Source organism: Macaca fascicularis, chromosome 12, assembly GCF_037993035.2.
Source record: "Macaca fascicularis isolate 582-1 chromosome 12, T2T-MFA8v1.1".
Taxonomy (NCBI): domain Eukaryota; kingdom Metazoa; phylum Chordata; class Mammalia; order Primates; family Cercopithecidae; genus Macaca; species Macaca fascicularis.
The window spans coordinates 95,599,385-95,620,881 of NC_088386.1; positions in this window are offsets into that span (position 1 = coordinate 95,599,385).

Genomic DNA, 21,497 nt, shown 5'->3' on the forward strand with positions numbered 1-21,497 from the left:
GTTTAACCTCACAGGTTTGCAGGACAGTTTCACCACTGAAAATTTATGCTGATTTCTTTGTCATTAAACATAACTTCCTTAAGGATTCTTACATTCAAGCTGTGGCTTAGAGCTTCAAAACACTTTCCGCCTGCTGTTGAAATCATGAGGTCCGTGGTCTCCCAGATCTTTTCTAAAAGTCTCTCTTAACAGAGAAGAAGCCTTTGCAGCGTCTGTCTTCTTCAGCTGTTGCTGATCATTTCAAAGACATATTCACAGACCCTGCTCTGCATCAGACAGCTGTTATGTGGTTACCGAGTGTTTGTGTGAGAGTGTGTGGCTCTGTGTCTCCTTTCAAGTTTCCACTTGCATGTAAAATTGTCTGAGAAAGGTTTTGTGCTATTTCCCCAGTGCAGTGTGTTTCCTGTTTTCCTTGGGAGGGCTCTGTATTGTAATCATTTTTCCACTCCAAATTCCTTCTAGGCTGATTTCCTTAACTGTTTTGACTCCTTCACTGTGTCTAAATTTGCATGTTGGCAATACAATGTTGGAGTTTATTTCACATGGGCAGAGCACGTTCCACTTCTGTCTCATCCCTGTCATTTCTCTTTACTCCATTTATCTAAGCACTTGCTACATTCTTCTAAACCTAAGATCCGAAACCTCAGTTTTGGTTTTCTAGTGCTTGGATGGGTGTCAAGATGATTTATAAAGCACTCTCATCCCAGTGCCATGGGCCAATGATACCATCAGTTTAGCAACTCCTGAACTGCTTACCTAGACTTGCCTATTGATTAAGGCTGCTACCAGATGCAGCTTGGTCCACATGCTCCATCCAGCAAGCCCTAGTTTACGAGCCAGTCATTTATGATGAGCATCATTTCAGTCATCATTGCGCGATGTGCCTTTGGCACTTTTTTGATTCACATTCATAGACTGCAGTCACCCATAATTAAATCCTGTCACTGTTGCATGAATTATTTTATCTAATCATATTTAATTCACCTCCTTCTTCTTTTGGAAATCTCTAGTGAGCTTCAGGCTTCATCCTGTAGATCTTTTGTCTATTTCTGAAGCTAAAGCTAGATTGATTACACATTCTGGCCTTTGAATACTTTGTGCTAGTCCTCATGCCAGGAATATAAAGCAATCTATTACCAATGTAGTTTTCTTCTTTCTTTCTTTTGTGGCACCTAAGACTTTTCAGATCATACGATCCATCTGAACATGGACCAGTGGTTCTCAACTGGGACTATTTCGCCCCCAGGGGAAATTTGGCAATTTCTGGAGACATTTTTGATTGTTTACAGCAGGGGGAGGGGTGCTACTGGCAGTTAGTAGGAAGAGGCCAGACAGGCTGTTAAACATTCTACAATGCACATGACAGTCTCTCACAACAAAAAAATAATTTAGCCCAAAATTTCAGTAGCACCAAAGTTGAGAACTCCTTGTACTCCACCAAATGATTCTAGATGTACTTAAATGTGGTAAGAATACATCTATATCCTTAGATCCCTGATATCTCTGGGTCCAGGGCGTGATCAAAGATGATCTTTTGAGAACACAGCTATATTTTCAACTCTGTTTCCTTAGGATTATGCATCTGAATGGCTGAGTTTGCATGTGCAGAGCCCAAATTTGCTATTAATCCTTGCTATCTTCTTAATTTACTTATACCTACTTCTTTGGACCAGAAAAGAAAGAGTATAGCCAGCCAGTATATATTAAATTCATTTATTCATTTATTTTGTAGTGTTTGTTAACAACAGGCATTAAGCTAGGTGCTGGGAACTGCTAGGTGCTTCCATTTATACTGTTCTACATAATTCAAGCAAGCTGGCATGGGTCAGAGCTCTCTCTAAAGCATAAATTCATCTGTATTCAGAATTCAGAGACCAAGGTTTTTTGGCCTGAAAGGTCTAGAATATATCATCTTGTACTTAGAGCAAAAGAGAATCTTGGAGTCCGAGTGTATACTTTGCTCTGAGCCCTGGGGAGTCAGCTATTATGGCCCTTGGGTAATCTAAACATGACTTTCCCAAATGTTTTTATCTAGAGAGAGTGGTTTCAATCTCTTTCACCAGAGTAGCATAGTCCTTTTATTATTGTCTTTATTGTTTCTAAGATGTATGAGGTTTCCTAGGTGCTCAAAGTTGTTCTTTGGAAATCAAATCAGACCATTCTTATTGGTCTTGCATACATTAAATCCAAACAAAAATGTTCTTACCTTCTGTGGCTGATCTTAACTGGAACCCATGTTGGTGTCGTTAAATCCTTTCCCCAGCTCACCCTACTAGGCTTTTTACATGGTCTACCTGAGTCAAAGTGTAACAGGTCTCAGCACGAAGAGGTGAGGGTGGGGAGGCTGGCAGACCCAATCAATAATTTTTACTCAGACTCTGAAGGTATGACTGACTGAGAATTGGGTTCACTAGGTTCTGGCCTATGCAGGAGCTTTTTTGGAAAACAACCAAAATTACACACACACATAGACACACACATACACACAGCAGACACATACAAATATACACACACATACATACACACAGTCGTGTGCTGCATAATGACTTTTCAGTTATTTCAGATGGACCACAGATATGATGGTGGTCGCATGGGATTCTAATACTGTTTTAATGTACCTTTTCTGTTTAGATAGGTTTAGATACACAAATACTCACCATTGTGCTACAACTGCCTACAGTATTCAGTACAGTAACATGCTGTACAGGTGTGTGGCTTAGGAGCAATACGCTATTGTCCCATATAGCCCAGGTGTGTAGTAGGCTATATCATCTAGGTTTGCATAAGTACACTCTATGATGTCCACACAATGACAAAATCGCCTACCAATGCATTTCTCAGATCATATCCCCATCATTAAGCAACACATGATTGTGTGTCTGCGTGTGTGTATGTGTGTGTGACTGTTAATGTAGGAACATATAGCAACATATAGCAATAAATATACTTCTCTCACTTGGGACCTAGAATGTGTTGTTAAAGTGGAGTTTAAAAAAGTCCTCTTGGCCGGGCGCGGTGGCTCAAGCCTGTAATCCCAGCACTTTGGGAGTCCGAGGCGGGCGGATCACAAGGTCAGGAGATCGAGACCACAGTGAAACCCCATCTCTACTAAAAATACAAAAAATTAGCTGGGCGCCGTGGCGGGCGCCTGTAGTCCTAGCTACTCAGGAGGCTGAGGCAGGAGAATGGCGTGAACCCAGGAGGCGGAGCTTGCAGTGAGCTGAGATCGCGCCACTGCACTCCAGCCTGGGCAACAGCGTGAGACTCCGTCTCAAAAAAAAAAAAAAAAAAGTCCTCTTTAAAATCACAGCAGGCTGAAACTGCTCTGTTTCTAAGGGACTGGACTATTTCTCTAGGAGTCGATTGCCTTCTGTTATTGGAAAGGCAAATATTCCTTTTCTTCTCTTATTCCCTGTTCCCATCTCATCACCCCTCTCACTTGAAAGAACAGGAAGAGAGAATTAAACTGCTCTCCAAAAGAAATAATGAAGAGCAAGTGAAAAGAAGAAGAGGGGCTGAGAAATGTCACCAGTGGGAGGGCAGTGGGGGTGGTAACTAAAGGAATTTTTTTTTTTTTTTTTTTTGAGACAGGGTCTCACATTGTCACACAGGCTGGAGTGCAGTGTTGTGATTATAGCTCACTGCAGCCTCAAACTCCTGGGCTCCAGAGAACCTCCTGCTTCAGCCTTCCAAGTAGCTGGGACTACAGGTGCGTGACACCATGCCCAGTTCATTTCTTAAAAAATTTTTTGTAGAGATGAGGTCTCACTTTGTTGCCCAGGCTGGTTTCAAATTCCAGCCTCAAGTGATCTCCCTGCCTTGGCCTCCCAAAGGGTTGGGATTACAGCTGTGAGCCACTGGGCCCAGCACAAAAGGACTGTTAAGATACTTAATATTAAAATTTAAAGGTGTTTATTACCTAGAGTTGTGGTATAGACACTATGGCCCCTGGCTGCCTCTTAGTCCCCACCAGTGCTCCAACACTTGAAGAAAGACTGGTCTATACTCAAATGTCTGATCGGTGATATCTGGGGCCAATAAAAAAGAGAAAGACTCATCTGGGTCATGTTGGAGCAGAAAACTAAGAACAGCTGCATGAGACGAGATGTGAATGAGATAGAGAATTTACAGGGGCAGCAAATTAAAACCACAAGTGCTCTTGAGAATTTAAGACCCCAGGAATTCACAAACATCCTGAGGAGGGCATTGTACTTTTTCAGGAAAGGGAGTTCTTCTCAACTATATGTAAATATCAAAGAATGGGTACCTCTGCTGGTATCTGAGTTACTTAACATTCAAATGACTGTGAAGGTAGGCCCAGACGTCTCAAGAATCCACATACTGCTTCATATGTGGAGAGCATATGAGCCATTCATTCATTATTCAGTAAGTATAGAGCCCCTTCTACATACCAGACTTAGCAAGATATGATGGCAAACAAGACGGCCACCGTCCCTGACTTCATGGAGTTTACATTAGTGAGGGGGGAGTAGGGAGAAAAGTGGGGAGAGATGATAAACATTTAAATACATTTAATCATTTAAATAATGATAGATTTTATGCAATATTAAAAATTGGATGATATAATGAAAAATACCAAGGTGGGTCATTTTAGGTAGGGAAGTCAGTGAGGTCTCCTGAGGAAGTGACTTTTAAGGCCTAAAGACTTAGGAAGAATCCTCCACACAGCAAGCAAAGGGAAAAAACACTCCGGGCAGAAGCTGTAGCAGGCACAAAGGCCCTGAGGCAGAAAGAGACTGGAAAATCTCTGGAATCCATGGAAGACCAATGACTAAAACTTCATGAGAAGGTTGGGAAGGGTCATGAGATGAGGTTTAAGGGTTAGACCATGGCCAGTAAAGGCTCTGAAGGGCAAGAAATGGAGTTTGGATGTCCTTTTAAGCCTGATGGGAAAACTAAAGACTAAAGAAGACTAAAGACATCAGATTATGTCATTGGTTTGCTTAAAACGATGCTGTAACAGAACTGGTTGGCAAGGAGCAAGAGTGGAAGCAACAAGACAAAAAGAAAGGCTATTTCAGACATTCAGGTGAGGTGATCAGCATGACAGCCATGAAGATGAAGAGCGTGGGTAGCTGGCAGTGTATAATCAGACTCGCTGATGGAACAGATGTGGGACTTGAAGAAAATTAAGGGAATCTTCTGTTCAACAAATAAATATTGAGTGCCTACTACGTGTTAGTCACTGTTCCAGTTGTTGGGGATGTATCAACAGTGAATACTAACAAAGATCTCTTCCCGGTGGCACTTGCATTCATCAGGGATTATTGGTTTAAGCAACTAACTGGGTAGAATTGGAATGCCTTTTCCTTGGATGAGGAAGAGTGAGGAAGAAACATGGCTCAAGGACATCAAAAGTTCCATTTTGGCTATTTGAAAATACCTGTGAGCCATCCAGCGGAGAATTCTAGTGGCAGATGAGTCTGAATCTCAGAAGAGGAGTTTGAGGATTACTTATGAATTGAGAAATGATCAACATATACATAATGTTCTAAGATTTCTAAACCCATGAGAATGGATGAGACATATCTGGCCCCTGATTGAGTGCAAAAAAAAGAAAATAAGGCTCTGAGCTAAACAGTGAGCAGCTCCAGTTTTTAGGCGCTGGATAGAAGTGGGTCTACTGTCAAAGGAGCTGGAGAGAGGGTGATAGTGAGTGGGAAGAAAACCAGGAGACAGTGAAGCCATGGAAGCTATGAGAGGGAAAGGTTGAAAGAAGGAAAGGGTGGCCAGTTTCACTGACAGCCAGTGCCATGTCAAGCACTATGAAGACAGAAAGAATTACCTGGATTGTCAGTATGGAGATGGTTGGAGGTCTTGCCTAGAACAATTTCAGCAGAGCAAAGGGAATGGAAGCTGGTTTGGATTGTGCTGTGGAGTGAACAGGAGTGAGAAGGTGGAGACAGTGTGCTCACAATCCTTCTAAGAGGCCTTGAGAAATGGGATAGTGGTTGGAGGGCACTGTGGGGTCAGGAGAGGGTCTTTATTTCTGTTTTGCTGTTTTCCTAAATGGGAACTAATAAAGTATGTTTGCATTTGATGTTGGGAATGATTCAGTCCAGAGGGAAGCACTGAAAATGAAAAAGGAGAAGGTATAACTAGGGAGACAGCATGAAGGACTGAGACTTGAGCCCAAGCAGAGGTTGCCTTTGGGGGCACCTCCTGCTCTGGTGGGAGGAAGAAGAAGATAGGCAAATGTAGGTCTTACCACATTTGTCTTACTGAGGAAGCAAGATTTCTTTCTGCCACTGCCAGGCTTCAATGTTAACTGAACTCAGCACGGCCAGGTTGCTCTGTCCCTGCTGATGTTATTGACCAAGAGACTGATGAGAAGGGAATGAGAGGGTTTGAGCTGTAAACAGAAGCCACAGCCAAGAAGGAAAGTTCAGGTCTCTCCATTTAACTCCCCCATCGTGTTCTGATCTAGGAGAAGATTTTGGTCATTTTCAATTCAGTCGTTTAGACTTTCACGGAGTGGTCCAGAGGGCCCTCGGGCTCAGAGGACAATGAGGCTTGAGGATGGCATGTATCTACAACTGTGGATGGACTGACACCCTGGACTGGCCAAGCCCAGGTCGTCTGGGCTGAGGTATCATTTAGCTAGCAAGCAGTTTTTTGTGGTAGGAGAAATTGAAGACTTCCTCCATAAGTCTCTCTGGGGAAGGGAGAAATTGACGACGGTCAAGCGGCTGTTAAAGGACATCCTATAACTTCTGAGAACAGAATTGGATAAGGGTAGGGTTCTACCAAGAGAGTCAGGAATAGCAAGAGAAGGGAAAGTAGAGAATGGGACTCGGGGTGGGCAAGTATTCTTAGATATAAGGTTTTAATGGGAGGTCCTACTTATGATTCAGTGTTCCCAGCAGAGGAGATGGAAGGAAATTATAGCTTGTGTACCTGAAGGGCCGGAGTTGAACTAGGATTTTATGCATATGATCTTACTTAAGCCTCACAGCAATCCTGTGAGGTAGTTTTCTCCCCTCTTTAATTTTACAGGTAGGCAAATTGAGGCTCAGAAAGTTAATATGTTTAAAACTACATAACTAGTAAATAGCAGATGCAGAATTTTAGCCTGGATCTACCTGACTCCAAATCCTATGCATTTGCCAGAATGGTGTTCTCCCTTCCTGGGCCTCCAGTGAGTGGTAACAGGTACCTTTGCTGCCTCTTCAAGGGATTTGTAATACCATCTTTTCTTCCCTAGACTGTTGTGTGATAGCATTCCAAAGACTTTCCTCAGTGGGCTCCACAGAAGTCCTTGAGTTTGAGGGGCTTCAGGAAGGAAGAGAACAGAATCTCATAGGGAAGACTCCTCTATGAAAAACAGACCCCTTTCTCCTTATTTGTCTGCTTTCCCCCATCAATTCAACATCCTCTCCCTCCCCAACTTTGCCATATTGGGCTGGGAGGCTTTAGAACCATACTTCCACCCAGCTGGGTTAAAGCCCTCACAGGAGCCACTGAGCCAAACCAAACTTCATGTACATTACCCATGCAGAGCACATCCTCCAGTGTTTACATGTTGAATAGTTTATGATTTGCTCTACATCTGATCAGGCAGAGTCAACTACCAAAACTGCTGATCCGTGGAAACTTCACAGCCTTTCCGGGCATAATAACGGCTACAGCTACAGCTTATTCAAAGAGAGAAATAGCCTTTGATGAGCTGTGCAAGGACAAATTAAGACGTGACTCTCACCCAGCATCTAGATAGTATCCTGATGTTCCAGGCTTTACCCAAAAAGAAATGGTTCTAGGGGAGCTGGGAGGCTTTGACCACACTCTCCTAATAGCAGTGGAAGGACCAGGACCTAAAGATGACCATACCACCAAGGACTTCAGAGCATCAGAAGCAAAACAGCATGTTGCTAAGGCAATTCTTTCTGTCATCTCTGCTCTTCCAACCTGTGGCAAAGTCAGATAACTGTCCCTAAGTTCCCATTATCTACTTCTTTAGTAATAGAAACCCTAATTTTTAGCTGGCAATGTGGGGGGTGGATTCTGGTTGGCTGAAATAAACTCTATATTTCTCAGCCTCTTCTGGTTGGATGTGGTCATGTATCTAAGTTCTAGACAATGAGATGAAAGTAGAACTGCCATGTAAAATTTCTGAGAAATAGCCTTAAGAGGTATTAAATCAAGGTTAGCCTAAAGGTACCTCCTTACATATTTTAAGTTCAGCCTAAAAGTTTCTCTGTACATCGTGAACTGTAATCTAAACAAAGTTGTAAACAGAATGTAACCTACTCTTGTGCCAATCACCAAGTTTTGGTCAATCAAAGGTGGCCAGCTGTTCAAACCATGTTCAAATAAGGCAAACTCTGAGCGGTAACCAATCTGGCTGTTTCTGTACTTCTGTTTTCTGTATATCACTTTCCTTTTTCTGTCCATAAGTCTTCTCCTACCATGTGGCTGCACTGCAGTGGAGTCTCTGAGCCTACTCCGGCTCAGGAGTCTGCCAAATTCAGAAATTGTTCTTTGCTCAATTAAATTCTTTTAAATTTAATTTGACTAAGGTTTTTCTTTTAACAAGGGAGAGGTGTATACTTCGTTCTTCTTTCCTGCTGGCTGGAATGTGGAAGTGATGACTGGAGCTTGAGCAACTACCTTGAACAGTGAGGTGGAAACTATTATTCAGAATAGATGGAAAATACTATTATTCAGATACAGGGAGCCTGGATCCTTAGAGATTGTAGCATAATAATTGCAGCCTGAACTGCCACTATAAGTCATATCTTTTGGCACTCACTGTCAACCCTAATCTATTTTATATACAACCTCTACCTTAGGCACCTCCACATGTCCCTAATGACCCCTGGAAAGCCACATCTCACTAAAACATCCTTACCAAAACAGGGAGAGGCAACAACCTTTGCATTGTGAGGAGCAGTGATTTCAGGCACTGAGAAGCTGTGCTGCTTCTATACCATTATCAGCTGGCATGGGAAAGCCCATGCAATCCCATTTCTCCAGCTCAATGATGTTCAGGTTTCTACTGTGTGTAGTTCTTTGGTCAAACTTTACATGGACATTTCCCAAGGCCTGCAGGACGTCTCAACCAGCTCCTCCAACTTGACTCATCTAAACCCAAATTTCTTCTTCTCTCTCAGAATAGCCCTTAGGCCAAGGGAAGAGGAGCTCCTGCCCTGGGCCTGAAGCTTGAGGGAGCATCCCCACCGCAAAGCCAACATCCTCCTTTTGAGACCACATTCCAGGTACCCAAGACCCCAGAATTCCCTGTCCTGGTAGCCTCAGGCCCACTTCCAGGTCTGGTCACTCTGAGGACAGGGTGGCCAGGATCAGCTCTCTTCAGGGAATGTGGGTGGAGTTTGGCTGTGAAGGCTGGGAAGTGCACACTTGTCCTTGCAAAGCCCTCACCATGTGGGGCAAAGCCAGGTCAGAAAGAAAAGGGGGTTGTGCAGCAAGGTGGGGCCAAAGACTAGGGGCTGGTTCTCACTGTCTCTATGTTCTGGCATAAAACTCTGAGGAGTACCAGAAATTAAAATTTCCATCTGGATCTCAAGGACATTGTGAAGGTATATTTGCCAAAGTAGGAGAATAGGACATGTTTTATTTAACAGTTGGTTGGCTTAATGTATAACTTTAAAATATTTAGACGTATGGTATGTGGGCCTCTGTTTGAACTTCTACCCAGGGCCAAGGTGTCTATGTGACACTTCCTGGGACAAAAGGGCCTGTTTGCCCCATGGAGGGTGTCAGGAATGCCAACTGAGCTTGCGGGGGGAGATGACTAGCCAGGTACTCTGAGAGAGACAGTGCTGGAGCACAGACCAAAAGGAAGTCAGGAAACAGCTTCTGCTAGAAGTGAGGAGTGGAAAGAGCAAATCAGGTGAGACAACTGGGCTGTAAAGAGAGTGGAGCAGGAGACGCCAGATGCAGAAATTCCATGCTGGAGGCATGGGATGAAGAAGAGCCTCTGGTCACAGAACCTGAAGCCAGGGATCAGCAAGGCTGGAAATAGCGCAGATACCAGAAGTACAGGATCCTGCTTGTCACACCCTTGTTCCTTATTGCTCTGTGTTTGCATCTTGTCAAACTCAATCTATATGGCTCAACAGCTGTCCAGTGCCCATAGGATAAAGGGGAAGAATAACCCCAGCATTCCATGATCCCCCTGCTAGTGGGTAGGAGGTAGCAGTGGGATCCAGGCAGCAGTTTTATCATAGGCAGGTAATGACATTATGCATCAAGATCATCTTCCTGATTTAGCACCCTGGGGAAAGGAGATGGGAAGAACTTGGAAGAGTATCAGAGCCTGCCCCAGTCAAAGACACTAAGGATCAGGAAAGGGTTCCAGCCCAGGAAGTCAACCAAGGCAGAATATCAGTTGTGTGGACTTTGCCAAGGTAGCAGGGAGAGGGAGAAGGCCAAGGATAAATGTCAGATGTAGAGCAATGCCAGTTCTAAGTAGAACTATGGCCATAGCAATTTCTCATCATCTGTGTCTATTTTTGCTGGTAGAATGGTTGGATGATTGGATGGTACTCATGCAATGCTAGTTAAAAATATCTTTTAATGTCACCCTTGGTTGCCAGTCCATTCTCTTCTCGGGTCATGGCTTGCTTTTGAAGTTGGACAGAGAGGAGTAGTGGACCTGAAAACTAGAGGCCTCAGGGTTTCCAGTAACAGCTGAGGAATCTGCAGGACCTAGGGAAACTGGCCACTGGATGCCTCCCCTTCCAGACCATGTCCCAGTAGCCAAGACCCTGGAAGTCTCTGCCCAAATGGTCCTGAGCCAATTTTCAGTTCTTGCATGAGCCTCTGCACAGGTCTGTCCTTCTGAGTGTGGACCAGGCTCCCCCAATGTACTCCTCAACCTGATCGGTGGCCAAAACAACAGACATTTGTGGGGAGTGTGGATGGAGCTTGGACACGGAGACAGGGGTGTCCACACATAAGATCTTGATGCCCTCATACTGTGGGATGGAAAAGAAAGGCCTGCCATATACTGGAAAGGGACTCTGAGAAGTCTGAGGAGTTCTAAATTCAAAACTAGCCTTCAAGGTCAGCGTGAAGTGTATTTGTCAAGATATGAGAATATAATATATTTTATTTAAGTGCTCTGTTAGATTCCTTGATCCTTTTAAATATTTAGATATCAGGCATATGGATTTTCATTTGTCCTCTGGCTCCCACAACTATTAGGGGTGTGTAGGTAAGGAGCACAGGGATCGTTCTGGCAGAGGTGCATCTTGCAGGCATAGCAATGGGGATTTCAGTCCTGATCTAAAGAGTCAATGCCACGCATGCTAGAAAGGCTTTCCACAGCATGGTCAGAGGCCAGCCATCAGGAGGGTCCAGGCCCCTTCTTAACAGTCAGCACCAAGACCTGGATGGCTTTGCATTGACAGCATTTCAGACTGGGTTCTCTTCTCTCCAGTAAGCACTGCCACTACGACTTTCCTCCTACAGTACTGTGTATAGCTGAAATAGTATCATTAAAAATATTTAAAAGCAAGGTCTCTATGGGCCAGACAGTACCTGATGCTGACATGTGTAAACAAAGGATTTACTTTATGTATCATCACATCTACCCTGTGAGGGTAGGCAGGGAAGGCTTCATCATTTCCATTAGCAGATGAGAAAACCAAGGCTTAGTGAGGTTAAAGAACTCCAAGATCTCCCAGTAAGGAGAAGGAAGGATCTAAACAAGAAGCTAGGCCTTTTAACTCCAGTTTAGTACCCTTTCCACTCCACATAGTCCCATTTAACTCAGAAACAGAAATGCCATAAGAAATCTCCAGCATTTATTTCCTGAAAGAGTTTATGAACTGCATTTGGTCAAAGGTTAGCACGTCTATTTATGAAGCTTCTTTAGTTCTGGTTGGTTAATGACATTTAATCGCACGTACCTCGCAGTGGGCCAGGATAATGGAGAGAGATGCGCAGGGGTCAACTAACAACATGCAATTTGATAAAATTCCAAGGCTTTTATGGAGCACAACTGATCCATTATATAAGATTTCATAAGCCAAAGGTAAAATTAAAGTGAGAGAAACTGCCTAAAAATGTCAGGTAGGTGTACTGGACCATGCAGTTACTTTTTTCTCAAGCAGTTTCAGAAACCGATAACTTAGCAAGATTGAAAACTTTATGTGTGAATGTTGGATGTATAAAATAAACCAATCCCCAAAACGTACTGATTAAAACAATCATTGATTGGCTCATGATTCTGTAAGTTGGCCCTTTGGGCAGTTCTGCTGGTCTGACCCAGGCTTACTCATGTGGTTGCAATCCGCTTGTGGGTGGGATGGGTGGCCGTGGCCTGCTTCCACATCTTCTTTTCCTCTAAAAGGCTAGTTCAAGCTTGCTTACGTAGTTTCTAAGCAACAATTCTGAACCCCAATGTGCATGTTTTTCAAATGTCTCTTTGCATCACATTTGCTAATGTCCAATTGACAAATGCAGGTCACAGGACCAAATAGCAATGGGAGGAAATTCAAAGAAATTGTGGCTTTTCTTTTCTTTTCCCTTGCAAATCTACTACAGTCTTTTCAGGTCCATAAAAAATCTCATCTTATTATGGCAGCAGACTTGATGGCCATGATTTTATTCTCCAAATCAGGTCCAACTGCAGATGAGGTTTCACTCTTCAAGTGCAACACCTCTTGATCTGGAAACCTATAAACAAAAAAGACAAGCTATCGCCATCCCCTCTCCCCACTTATAAATACCTTCCTTCAATGTGATACAGGGAAAGGATGAGCCAAACCAACACTCTCATTTATAGAGAGGAGGCAAAGAGAAGTCACTGGGTCATAGCAATTCTGAAATTTAACTAGGCATGTGTTGCCAAGACCCCGTGCCTGGAGGCAGCAAATGTTCTTGATTAGGATATGGTTCTACTGCCTGAGAGTAGTTCACCAGTCCATTGTCTTATATGAATTCCTGTGAGAAAATGTAAGATACATTAGAAAAGGGCTTAACACTTAGATTATATATAAGTCACAGATAGTTAATATTAAATGTCTATTCTGCAGACACATAGTATTCTAGAAGGTCACAGGTATAGGGCAGATTAGGATTTGATACCATCTTTGTAATCTCTCCAGTGGATGAGGTAACCTAAAAGGTGTGAACACTTTCCATCCTGAGCTTTTGATTAAAACCTGGTAGGCCTGGCCTGTATAGGTTGGTGCATGACTTTGGTTTTCAACAATATAGTATCTTCATACTGCAAAAAGGGCTAATTAAATGATCCTTGTATTTTGAGTTGTAGTAAGATGCCCTAATACAGTGGCTCTCAGGGATACACCTTCCCCAAGGGTCATTTGGAAATATGGGGGAGACATTTTGATTCTCACAGTGTTTGAGGGCTGTAATTGCCATTAGTTAGGTAAGTGTCAAGGATTCTCTATGAACTGCAATGTGCGGGGTGATCTTGCACAGTGAATAATTGATGCATGATTGCCATGACTTTTAAATGTCCCAGAAGACAGCAGTGTAGGTGAAAAACCTGTTTGCAGTTATCTAAGCTTAAAGCCTAACTCGATTTTCGTATAAACACCGACTATTTTGGGTACAGTTTAAATGTATACTGAATTTTCCACGAGTGCAACTACCATGTGAGTGGAGGGAAGATTATACTTGGCTTTGTTGGGAACTTAACCAAGAGTTGTTAGCCACTTCAGAAAACTGTATCACTGGCAACGATATTGCTTGGGGCACTTGAGCTGCCAACACTGCACCTCTGTCTGTTGGCATTTTTAGCTGTTGCAATCATAGTAATTCTACATATAGGCACAAACATCTGACTTCTTCTTTCTATCTTCTAATGAAGTCATGTCTGAGCTTCTCCATATTGATATATGTTGTTTTATTATACATTATGTTCCTTTTATTTCTTATTTAAATTACAGTTATGGCATTATGTTGATTTTTAAAACATTATGTTTGAAGGTAAGATATACCATCTGTGATTTTAATCTCAAGATAATAAAGAAGGTATTATATAATATGTGTTCTAAAAAGGTCTGATAGGGTTTAGAAGCACTACCCTAATACAAGCTTATCAGGATAGAATATTTTTCAGAGGCCTGAGGAGTACAGGGTAAACATGAGCAAGGCTAATCCATTACCTGAAGTCATGCTCTGGGTCATTGGTAAAAGAAAGATGGATTCGATGTTGGAAAATAGATTCTGTATCTTATATGCTTAGAAACCAGATGAGACTGACAGGTTTTGACAGCTCACTAATAAAGAATGTGATTTTCTTTTTCATGACTGTAGAAAAACATTGCTTATTAGTTTTTATTTTGACATGTGCTAAAATTTAGCTACATATTTATGACTTCCTCAGATTATTCCAGTCAATGGCCTTGGGTTCTGAACGTATGAAGACACTGTCCTATGCTCAGTGCCTCACGCTCTGGCTCTGGGCTTAGGCTTGGTTGGGAGGGTTGAACGGTGGTCTTGTCCCAGATGCCGATTCTCAACCTCTTGCTTCCAACCAGAAGAAGCTGCGACTCCCAGATGGCCTCTCCCAGGGTTCAGACAGATAGCCCAGAAAAGGTAACTCTGGCTCTGAAACTGGCTTGCCTCCAGTCCTGGCCAACATCTTGTTTCCTGGGTTTGACCCACAGTTTGGCCATATCAACTCTACTGAGGCTTGCCTTTATCAAACTATAGCCTCCTGGGCATGTTGGTGTCACCTGCTCCAAAAAGGGTGACTTGAATAAATCCTCAAAGGAGACTGATGGTCAGTGATATCCTTCACTTAGGCAGAAAGTAGAAATTTGTTTATTATTTAGTCCTAGAATAATTTGTTTATCTCAGTTTGTGAAAATGAACCTTAAACAATCTGGATTTCCAAACACTTCCCTAGAATGATGAGTTCAATCATGATGGATGGCAACTTTTTCCTCACAATAAAAATGAGCTGGGCAATCTGCTCACCCAGCCCCCTTTCATCGGTGTGTCTCCAACGGGAACATTTCACTCGCCTCTACTTCCATAATCACCCAGGCCTAGCAAAGCTGTTAATCTTTTGTAGATAGTAAATCAGCTATTTTACTTTTTTGACACCTTCCTTTTCCATCACTGCAGCACTGATAGAGGTCATAAACTAACTGGTTGGCATTTTAAAAGACCCCTTCTTTCTTCCACCCTAAATTACGTCTTTTGGTAGGTGGATGTATCTTACTTGATTATAGAAGTTTTCTTTTTCAAAACTTGGTCAGGCATGCTCAGTAGGTCTATTGTAACCCATTGTTAGCCCAGCACTCTCATCTTGACCATGTTAAGATGAGCCAAATGATGTTTTCAAAGCCATGGAAACATTTAGACTTAAAAACGTGCCTTTCTTTTGGAATGAAGAGACGATACCCCTAACCATTGTTGGAAGTATTATGGCAAAGTATTAAAGAAATGCTTCGCAGGCATGGTTCTGTTCAAAGCAATATACAAAGAGGGGTTCCTGACCTTAAATGCCTGTTGATGTCACTTTCCTTGAAGGGGACCTGCCCCAGATAGGCAAAGGAGAGATCCACAGCAGCCATGTCTTATTGAGGGGCTTTCACCTCTGTCACTAGCTGATTGACACAGCAGTGAACACCTGATCTGAACTAAGCAAATCAGATTCTCTCTGGAATCTCCAATTTGGAATTTTGAACCAAAACTCACAAAGATGGGATTACTCAGGGCTGATGCACGTCAAAGGCAGCACGCTAGAGAGAAAGTCCACAGATTCCTGCTGCTGAGGTTTCAGCCAGCAGACTTGGCTGTTCCCCTCATCCTCAGATTGGGAGCTGCCTCAGCGTCCTTTCAGTAAGTTACCTTTTTAACTTAACTTAGCCAGAGACTGTTTCTAACACTTGGAACCAAAAGAATGTTAACTAACATGCAGACAATGGCAGAGAATACCAACGTAGCAAAATGTCTGCTACGCTTAATGATAAGGGAATGGAGACAGACACTCAGTATAGAATGGGGCAGTGTTTTCATCATGGGCATCTTGGTGACCTTGGTTTTCAAATTAAAAAGTAGGAAACATGATCTGATAGATATGAGAATGCTTATGAGGAAAATAACATATTTGAAAGAAGTGTCTAGAAATATGTAAGATGTTTCATTACTCTCTCTGTAAGTGTTATTTACAGGACAAAGAAAATCACAATAGGGCATAAAGAGGCGAGGAATGATAGAGGACTCGACAAGCCACTCTAAAACTAAAACAAAAACAAAATGAAGCAAAAGCCCACTTTGCTTCACCCTGAAATGGCTCTGCCTTCTGGTAACCCCAAATTCAACTTTCTCTCAGGAGGAAAGCAGGAACAGCATATTAATGAGGTTTCAACTTTACATTCTTATGATCAGTGAGAACTGCCTAATATTCTCTTGATCACACTGGGTCACCTTCCTGTGCTATTTGTTTGTTTTAAATGCACCAAAAGCTGCTTTGTCTACAGTTCTAGAGGTCACTGGCTCCTGGGGAGAGAGGACAGGAAAACTGAAGGAGACTTTTTGCCATGTACTGCTTGGAAGGGTGCCTTTTCAGATGTGAAGGGCAGTTTGGCTTCCTAAACCTAATTATATGGAGTTGTGTCTAGGAGAATGCAGCTGCCCTACTCTACTGGGCACCTGAAAGAGTTAACGTTTCCCCCAAGTCCAGACTCAAGACAACAGAGTGCTGATGTGTACTCGGATGCCATGGCCATATTTATGATTTGCCAGCTGATCCATTTGGCTTTGTAAGTTTAATGTTTTCAGGTTGATAGGTGATAATTTTGGTTGGATTTATGCATCCGATAATCAACTAGGAAATAATTCTGATTCAATAAGATACATTACACAGCAGCATCTATTTCAGTAAGTAACATCTCTGGATTGCTGTATACTACTAGGAAATTCAAATTTTTTCAAGAGAGCTACATCAGATTTTTGGGATGGTACCATATATTTATTTCAGACTAAAAAAACTTGCTGGTAATATAAGCTGGCTAACTCAATTTAGTTTGTAGAAATGTAGTTATTTTGAGGTCTAATTCATGGATATCTTTGCTAAAATCTGAAGTGGAATGAAGATGTTCACAGACTTTGATTGAATAAAGGATAAACCAATAAAAGCAAATGTACTATTCAATATTTCACTAGTATTCTGGCTGGTTGTAGTTTATATAATTTGAAGAAAACAAGCAGCCACGGTTGCAGCTACAGCCGATTAACTGTAACTATTAACTTTGTAATCACTGGTGTGGGAAGAAATGATTTTAGCCACAATAGATCCTTTACTACCCCACTTTGGTAGACACTACAGTGAAACCTTGACCAGAACCCACAGCCTCTTGATTCCCTGCAAAAAACCTTATTGAATTCAGAACTGCCTCTTCCCTGAATAGAAACCATCACTGCTGGGTTGCCACAACGGTACCAGTGACATTTTCAGAGGAATATACAAACAGATTCAAGTTTTCAAAGATCTATGTATCCTTTTCTGCTTGGATATCTTTAAACTTGCACAATAGTGAATCCATGCATGAGGATGCACTTTAGAATTCATACGATATTAATAGTTATCAAGCACTTATTCTACGGCAAACACTTTTTAGGAAGTTTGCATGTGTTAAGTCATTTAATCCTCAAGGTGGCCCCACTAAGTGGATGCAATTATTATCATTATCCCCATTTTACAGCTGAGAGGATAACTAACTTGTCTAGATCTCATAAATGGAGGCAGAGCTGGGTTTTAACCCTGCATTTTGCGGCTGGGTATGGCACTTCTAAGTGCAGTGCTACACTTTACTGCATGTTTTGCCCTCAAAACTATTACTGTTGATAAAGATGAACATATTCTGAATTTTCATGTGTGCTTGAATTTCATAGCAAGTATCTATTATCAGGCTCTCCAGGGAAAGCAGATATGTTAGGAGCCAGCCTTGGAACTGGCCAAGAAACAGAGCATATTTCTCTGAATGTCTCCCATCAGTATTCTCCTGTTTTACTGATGTTTTATTAGAAGTTTTCTGTTTACATTCTTTTGTCAAATAATATCTTCCCTCTGATAGTAAAGTGCACAGATCTCAAGTGTACAGTTTGATGAATTTTGACAAATATATGATCCTGTAAATCAATATTCCAACCAAGTTATAGAACGTTGCCATCACCCTAGAAAATTCTTACCCTGGAAAGTTCTCTTCAAGGTCTATAGCCCCTCCTCCTCAGACAATCACTGCTCTGATTTCTACCTTCACATGTTAATTTTGCCTATTATTGAACACACAGTATGTCATATTGGGGGGTCTAGCGTCTTTCACTCAACAGAGTGTTTTTGAGATTCATTCATGTTGTTGCATCTACTAGTAGTTCCTTCTTTTTATTGCTATGTGGTATTCCATTGTATGAAAATGCCACAACTACTTTATCTATCCTTTTGTTGATGGTTAATTTGGTTATTTTTAAATTAATGAATGAAGCAGTAATGAACATCCTTGTTTAAATCTTTTTGTGGATATATGTTTTCATTTCTTGTAGGTAAATATCTAAGTATTGCTGGATTATGAGGTAGCTATATTGTGAAGATTGTAAAACATTCAAGTAGCTTTCCAAAGTGATTGCATCAATTCACAATTCGATTAGCCTTGTATGAAAGATCCAGTTGCTCCATGTTATCTCCCACACTTGGTATTGTTAACACTTTTATTTTTCAGTTATTCTAATGGATGTTTGGGTATTCTCATTGTAGTTTTGATTTGCGTTTCCTTGGTGATTAATAATATTGCCAATCTTTTCATGAGTTTATTAACCATTTGTATATCCCTTATTGTGAAGTATTTATTTAAGTATTTTGCCCATTTTTAAAACTTTGGTTGTTTTATTTTAAAATTATTGATTTGTAGGAGTAATTTGTCTATCAGGGACACAAGTCTTTTGTCAATGCTTGTCAGAATGGGTTTCTCAGGAAGCAGATGGAGAGGGAAATGTATGAGAAGTATTAGGGAGTGCTCTTGGGATCAACATCTGTAGGAATAAGGAAGATTTTTAAAGGGAGAAACTGGCCACCTGTGTAGTCACAACATAGGAAATTCTGAACCTGGTGGGCCTTCAGAATTTTGCTAAGTTGCAGTGTAGGACCAAACATTTACACTCCTGAGTCAATAAGACATTAGAGGTGGACTACCCCCAAAAGGAGGTGTGACATCTTCAACCTAGGCAATTCTTGAAGAGGGTTGTCAACTGAGAGCTGTCAGCCAACAATTTTCTAAGCAGTTCATTGCATAATCCTGTAGTTGTAGAGAGGGGTCTTGGAGATGCAACATGCACTCGCGATGGTTAGATACATGTATTGCAAATATTTTCCCCAAGTTTATTCAGATTTCATTTTCTTTTTAGTGTCTTTCGATAAGCAGAATTTAAAAATTTTTTCCAGTTTATTAGCTTATCAAATTTTTTCCTTTAGAATTAGGTCTTTTCATATTTTACAACAACTTTGCCTATCACAAGGTCACAAAGAGATTTTCCTGTGTCTTCTTCTAGGGACTTTATAATGTAGCTTTTAAATTTAAGTGTGCAATCCATATTGAGTTAATTTTTGGGAATGTGAAGTATTCATCACGGTCCTTCTTTTTCCTATATGGATATCCAAATGTTCCAGCACCATTTGTTATTGATCCATTAGTCTATTCTGATACCAGTACTACATTCTCTTAATCACTGTGGCTTTATTGACAATATTGCAATCAGGTAGTGTATGCCTGCCAGATTTGGTTATCCTTCTCAAGATTGTTTAGGACCTTTGATGCTTGAACAACATGGATTTAAACTGCACAGGTACACCTAAACATGAATTCGTTTTCAATAAATATATTGAATTTTTTTTTGGTGATTTGCAACAATTTGAAAAAACTTACAGAAGAACTGCGTAGCCTAGAAATGCCCCCAAAATTAAGAAAAAGTTAGATATGTCATGAATGCATAAAACATATGTAGATACTAAGCTGTTTTGTCCTTTACTACCATAAAATATATATAGATATTTTATAGAAAGTTAGAATTTATTAAAACTTATGCATATAAGCATTTATAGATCATAGATGGTGCCACTCACAGTCCAGAGAAATGTATACAAATGTAAAGATGCAGCATTGAATCACAACTACATAAAATTCACTGTTGTACATATTGTACTACTGTCATGATTTCATAGCTACTGCCTGTTGCTGTTTCCATGAGCTCAAATGTTGCAAGTATCTGCTTAAAATGTCACGTGATGCTAATCATTTCCACATGAGCAGTTTGTCTCTTTAGTGTATTGCATATTGCAGTGGAAAGTGATTTCTCTCAGTTCTTGCATATTTTTCAATGAGTTTAGTGCAACAGCGTAGACCTTGAGTAACATCATACAAAGTGCCACTAGTGATGCTGGAAGCACTCCCAAGAAGCAGAGAAAAATTATGACACTACAAGAAAAAGCCAAACTGCTTGATATATACCATAGATTGAGGTCTGCAGCTATGGTCACCCACTATTTCAGACAGACAATCGATCTTGTAAACAGAAAATGCAAACTTACAGTATCAATAAATACCATGTGCACTGTAAATGTATTACCTCTTCCTTATGATTTTCTTAATAGCATTTTTTCTCTAGCTTACTTTATTTTAAGAATACAGTTTGTTATAGTACATATAACAAACAAAATAAGTGTTAATTGACTGTTATCAGTAAGGCTTCCAGTTAGTAGTTAAATTTTTGGAGAGTCAAAAGTTATATACAAATTTTTAAGTGCGTGGGAGTTGGTGCCCCTAACCCTTATGTTGCACAAGGGTCAAGTGTTCTAAGTTGTTTAGTATTCATTATACATTTGAGTATCAGCATGTCAACGTCTACAAAAGGGCATGTCAGTATTTTGTTGGAATTGTATTGAATTTACAGATCACTTGAGGAAAATGGCAGGCAGAATAATTTTTTCCCTTCCCCTCATCGCCTGCCAAAGACGTTCATATTCTAATCCTTGGAACTTGTAAATACGTTAGGCTATGTGGCAAAGGGAAATTAAGGTTGCAGATGTAGTTAAAGTTTGCCACCCAATTAACCTTAAAATAGGGAAGCTATCCCGGCTTAATCTGGATGGGGCCAGTGTGATCACAGGAGTCCTTAACTATGGAAAAGGGGTGCAGAAAAGGAGGTCAGAAAGATGCAACACAAAAAAAACTTGACATGCTGTTGTTGACATTTCAAAATGGAGGAAGAGGTCATGAGCCAAGGAGAGTGGGTGGCCTCTAGAAGATAGAAACGACAAGGAAATGGATTCTTCCCCAGAGTCTCCAGAAGGAATAGAGTCTTGACACCTTTATGTTAGCCCAGTGAGACCCACATCTGACTCTTTGATCTACAGAGCTATAAAATAAGGAGTTTGTATTGTTTCAACTGACTAAACTTTTGGTAAATTGTTAAACAACCTTAAGAAATGAATACAAGGGATAATTGATATATTCACAATATTGAATCTTTCAATCTGT